The sequence below is a fragment of the Notechis scutatus genome, chromosome 4 (genome assembly GCF_049901735.1).
Source record: "Notechis scutatus isolate UNSWTSFEM ecotype Mainland chromosome 4, rNotScu1.2, whole genome shotgun sequence".
NCBI classification, from domain to species: domain Eukaryota; kingdom Metazoa; phylum Chordata; class Lepidosauria; order Squamata; family Elapidae; genus Notechis; species Notechis scutatus.
The window spans coordinates 80,104,126-80,110,125 of NC_142012.1; the positions used below are offsets into that span (position 1 = coordinate 80,104,126).

At 41.2% G+C, this 6,000-nt stretch overlaps 1 long non-coding RNA gene across 1 annotated transcript in view; it reads right to left on the bottom strand.

The window, feature by feature from the left end:
• The window catches only part of LOC148130802 (uncharacterized), a 32,564-nt gene that overhangs the window by 23,029 nt on the left and 3,535 nt on the right, over window positions 1-6,000 (bottom strand). Inside the window, exon 2 of the long non-coding RNA XR_015749625.1 lies at window positions 1,828-1,921. This is a non-coding gene — a long non-coding RNA (uncharacterized LOC148130802). The remainder of the gene's footprint in view (window positions 1-1,827; window positions 1,922-6,000) is intronic.

A 6,000-nucleotide genomic window follows, 5' to 3' on the forward strand; every position in this document is an offset into this window, starting at 1 on the left:
TTCAAGAAGAGATTGGACTGCTATCTATCAGAACTGCTTGGGCGAGGGGTTGGACTACATGATCTACCAGGTCCCTTCCAACTCTGTTAATCTGTAATCTGCATCTAGCTATTTTAGCAGCCAACATCCCCCCATTCTTTTAGACATTTGGCAATAATGGCTGTGGTTAATTTTCATCTCTTTTTCCCCCTGAAGGGAAGATCCTTCGTTTTTTCTCCTCTCCCGAAGCCTATCAGGTTAGTTTGTCTGAAGGGGAAGGATAAGATCGCCTTGAAAAATTTAAGGGCAGGGAAAAAACCAAAATGCAACCATATCAAATTGGTTTGCTTATTATCCAAGGCTGCTGTTGAATTCTATTCTGGCCTTCCTTGTCTAGGATTCCCAGTTCGGTCTCAAAATGAGCTGCCTGGAAATTGAACGTTGTGATGAGAAGGGAATTGCCACTGTGCAAAAACTGCAATCCCCATGATTAATGTGAATGGAGAACTTCTATTTCAAGGCAGCTGCTCTCCAGGAAACTGACAAGCATTGGGTTTTTTCTCCCTCCCTCCTCTAGCCTGCACAGAAGAAACTAAACAACTCCAGCTGATCTTTTACTAAATAACTCTCCACAGTGGTACCACCAGTGCTCGCTTCCCTTATCTATTGACACACCAGAAGCGCTGCAGAGAAGACATAAAAAGAGCCTCAGACAGTGAAAATAGCACTGAAGGATCCCAGGTGCATTTTGTACAGGAATCAGAAAGATTGGGATATGAGGCAGGTTGTCTGAAAGCAACAATAGACAAGTTTACATTAGAGACGTTGTTGAGAAGCTTACATTAGAGACAGGAAATGTGGTAGGTTTAAAGTCTGAAATTGTTGGAGAGGCATAAAGTTAAAGGTTCCCCTCGCACATACATGCTAGTCATTTCCGGCTCTAGGAGGCGGTGCTCTCCTCCGTTACAAAGCCGAAGAGCCAGCGCTGTCCGAAGACGTCTCCGTGGTCATGTGGCCAGCATGATTGAATGCCAAAGGCGCACGGAACGCTGTTCCCTTCCCACCAAAGGGGTCCCTATTTTGCTACTTGCATTTTTTACATGCTTTCGAATTGCTAGGTTGGCAGAAGCTGGGAGAAGGAACGGGAGTTCATTCCGTGACGCGGCGGTGGGGATTCGAACCGCTGAACTGCCAACCTTTTTGATCAACAAACTCAGCATCTTAGCCATTGAGCCACCGCGTCCCTTGAGAGGCATAGCCAATCTCATTTTTTGGGGGGGTTTCCATTTCCCATCAGTGTGGTCACAACTGATGTTGGTTTGTTTTAGAGAAACATAGATGAGTGTACCAATAGAAGAGAATATTTAACAGAATGACAGAGTTGAAGGGAGCTTGGCGGCCATCTAATCCAACCCTCTGCTTAGGCAGAAGACCCTATATACCATTCCAGACAAGTGGATGTCCAGTCTCTTCTTAAAAGCCTCCAGTGATGGAGCACCCACGACTTCTGTAGGCAAGTTGTTCCTCTGGTTAATTGTTCCCACTGTCAGGAAAGTTCTCTTTAGTTCTAGGTTGCTTCTCTCTTTGATTAGTTTCTATCCGTTGCTTCTTGTCGTGCCTTCAGGTGCTTTGAAGAATAGGTTGACTCTTTCCTTGTGGCAATCTCTTAGGTATTGGAGGTTTCCGTTTGTAGCTCAGGGCTGAATGGTGGAGTTCTTGATGCCCTCTGAGCTTTGGTTGTTTTCTTGAGAACATTTCATTACCCAACTAGGAAACATCATCAGTGTTAGAAGGGAGTGGGATGTGTATAATCACTGCTTTTTCATGTGCCCTTCAACTTTCTCTTACCTCTTATTCTTTATGACAAAGTTAACTTCTTCATAGACACCATGAGCCATGGTTTATAGTAGTTCAGTGACAATAGCTCATATCATTTTAGCATCTGCAAGATAGCAATTTGGTCATTTTTTTTGAGAGTTGTTTCAGTTATGAGATAAATCTTCCTTCCTTCCTTTCCTCTTTTTCTTCTCTTCCTCTCTTCCCCTCCTCCTTTTTTCTTTTCTTCCTTCCTTCCCTCCCTCCTTCCTTCCTTCCTTCCTTCCCTTCCCTTCCCTTCTCTTCCTTCGTTTTGTTCATTTCCTTCCTTTCCTAGGAAATTTTTTAAAATGAACTAATTTTTACAAAGGTTATGTTTCCTCTGACTCATTGAAAACAGGCTATGCTTTCATTCACCCTGACTATGAAAAGAAACAGGCAAACAGAGCTTAGGATTTAGGAGTAGTTTGTCATGTACCACTGAATCAAAGGCTTTACAGAAGTCTATGTAGACTGTGTCTATTGTTTTGCCCTGATCTAGTTGTGTAGTCCATATGTTTTTGCAGTGTAAGAGTTGTAGATTACAGGATAGTTTTTTTCTGAAACCAAATTGTTTATTGGAGAGTAGGTTGATTGTTTCTAAGTGGAGGATAATGGATTGGTTAATAATTGATTCCATGACTTTACAGGTGACGCAGCATAAGGAGATTGGCCTGTAATTTTCAACTAGGCTTGGGTCTCCCTTTTTGAAGATGGGGATGACCGTGGCTTGTGACCATAGTTTTGGCAAGGAGCTGGTCCTGAAAGATTTTTCAAAGATTATGCTTAGAGGTTTGGCTATGGCAGTGGATAGCTTTTTTAAGAAGTAGGCACATATTCCATCCGGTCCAATAGATAGAGATGGTTTTAGATTGCGTAGTGCTTTTTCAACATTGTCTTCTGTAAAATCGATATGTATTAGATCATTGTTGTTATCTGTGGTACGGCTAGGAAATACTGGGCATGATCCATTGCTGTTTAAAAATACTGAGCCAAAGAATGTGTTAAAGAGGTTGGCTTTAATGGTGTCATCGTTGTAGTCTTTACCATCAGGTCCTATCAGGGGTAGGATGGACCTTGAGTCTTTTAGTTTGTTGTTTACAAAATTGTAAAAAGCGAGGGAGGAATTGGTACGTAGAAGGTTTTCCTCTTGTTTAATGTGATAATTGGTGCATTCAGTCTTTATCTGGTGGCATAAATTTTTGTATCGGCTTTTGAAGTTGGCAACGTGACCAGATTTGTTCTTCCACCAGAGTGATCTCTTTTTGGATTGAAGTTTCCTTATTGTTATGGGTAATTTGTTTTTTCTGGTTTTGGGGGTTGTTATTGGTACATATAGTTTGATGACTCTTTTGACTTCAAGTAAAAATATGTTGTAATGGTCTTCTACAGTATTGCATCCAGTGAATAGAGATTGCCAATCAAGGGATGAGAGATCGTTGTCATAGCTGCCTCAATTGTTGATCAACATAGTTGTTGATCATAGTTGCCTTTTTTGAAGTTATAATTGGGGGTTATGTCATTGTGATGATTTTTGTGTGGGCGTATGTTGAGAGAAAAGTCAATCATATTGTGGTCACTGCTGGAAAAGGGTTCTTTAGTTTGTATTCCATAAATTAAATTCAAACTATTACAGAAGATGAGATCGAGGCAGTTGTTTAGTCTAGTATTGTTGGTTACTAATTGTTCCTGACCCAGATTTGTAACAGCATTGTAGAAGGTTGCGTGTATGGGTTAAGTTGTACATTCATTTAGGGTCCAGTCAATATGAGGTAGATTGAAGTCACCAAGAAAGATAAAAGCGTGTGGGCAGGATGTTGCCCATTTTAGTAGTGAATCATTTCAGAGATGCAATCATTTCGTATGCTATATGAAATAAACTCTCCTACAATCAACTGAAGGAGTAATTCAGCAACAATTGGAAACAGTAAAATTTGGGGTTTATAACTAGATCAGAGTCATTTTCTGGTCAATGGCAATTGAAAAGGATCCAAGACAATTTGGTTCCAGAGACTGAAAATCCAGTTTCATTGTAATATACAACACCACCATCATGAAACTGCAACAATAAAAAAAGCAGATAATTTACCTTTTTGCTGCCTTTTAATGGCATCGTAAAATCTGAATGCTGGGCAAGAATGAGGTATTTATTGGATGTATAACTCCCTTTTCTCTGAAAACAAACAGTGGTTTATGATGAGGAAGATTTCTTCTAATTTTATTTGACCAACCCTTAAAAATAAGTTGGCCTGAGGAAAAAAAAAAGGTGTTTGACCCACAAACTCACAGTAGACAAGTGAGGAGGTAAACATACTTGTTAAGCCCTCCAGAAAGCAAAAACTGTTTGTACTTCTGGAAGGAACTTTATAGCTTGTAGCCAGAACCTTGAAAGCCTTTCAAAGCAATTCTCCACCTCAACGTATCCTTAGTGTAAATAAAGAGGAATAACTCTGAGTCATGTTTGCATGCTTCCTGCTCTCCTGGTTTAATGAATCTTTTTTCAGACAAATGGTTTTCCAATCTCTTCTATAATGGTCCTCCTTTTCAGAATCTACTAGACTTTCCACCATCTCCTTAAACGTCACACTATATTAGGCATATCATGCTTGAAAGTGTCAGTTGTGACTCTACTATTAACCCTACTATGTTAGGTACTTGAGGGACTGTCATACAAAGCCCCTGAGGGCAGGTACAAGAAGTAACAGGTAGAAGCTAGTCAGAAGGAGATCTAACCCAGAACTAAGGATAAATTTCCTGACATTGAAAACAATTGGTGGCAGCAGCGCCTCAGATAGAAAGTCCCTACAGAGAGTGGTGAGGACAGTGGAGAAGATTATAGGAAACTTGCTTCCTGTTATTCAGGATACTGCTTATAAGACTGATGTGCTTAGAGCTCAAAGCATTGTGAGAGACCCCACAAACCCACTTCATGGTCTCTGCTGGTCCCCTCTGGGAGGAGGTTATCTATAGCAGGACTACTGATTAGTATACGTTTGAAGTGACAATAAATATTCTATTCTATTCTATTCTATTCTATTCTTATTCTACTCTATTCCATCCCATCCCATCATTGGAACAACTGGCCTCCAGGAGTAATGGGTGCTTCATCGCTGGAGGTTTTCCAGAAATGATTGGACAACCATTTGAGCATTTCAGACAAATGGCTGTCCAGTCTCTTTTTGAAAGCAGTAATGGAGCACCCATAACTTCTGAAAGCACATGGTTTCACTCAGTGGTGGGATTACTACCTGTTCTGTGGGTGTGGCTTGGTGGGCGTGGCTTGGTAGACATAGCAGGAGAAGGATACTGTAAAATCTCCATTCCCTCCCACCCCACTAACTTGCTTTCCAGCTCTGTTCTCCTGTGCAGGGCAACCAAAGAAGACCCAGCCAATCAACTGGGACTTGGGAGGCAGAGAATAGATGGGGGTGGGGCTAGTCAGAGTTGGGATTTACTGGATCTCTGAACTACTCCAAATTTTCACTACCGGTTCTCCAGAACTGGTCAGAACTGGCTGAATAACCACCTCTGATTTGACTGGTTAATTATTCTCACAGCTAGGAAGTTCTCTCTTAATTCTAGGTTGCTTCTCTCCTTGGGTTAGTTAGTATCCATCCATTGTTTCTTGTTTTGCTTTCTGATGCTTTGAATAATAGATTGACTTCCCCCTGCCCCATAAAAAAAGCCCCAAAGAAACCAAAGGAATATAATAGAATAGAATATCACAGTGTATTAAAACATCATAAAAATACATCATAGAATAGAAACTGAAGCATATTATCCAAAATAACCATAGAAACTGCTCAAGGTATTCAAAGCTTCTGATTTCCCCTCTGCCTTTCACAGCCTCTCCTTCTCTTGTTGTCCTTTGGCTGCTTCTCATGCAAAATCTTGCATATTCATTTCTTGCGTCTGGGGACAACAAGGTTAAAGGTTCTAATAGCACCTGCTTCCTCTGAGGGCAAGTTAACAGGGTCTTTTTCAGGTGCTAATGTGAACGGGATGCTAATGAACCTTCAGAGCGGAGAGGCCTGTTGTCTCCCTATTGTCAGCCTTCTACTTTGAGCAGGAAAGCACACCCCACAGCTCAACAGCCTGCTGAATGGACACAAAGCTTGTCAGAGTTGTCTGCAGAGTGAAAGCCGTTGCACTTTCCTCAAGCGACAA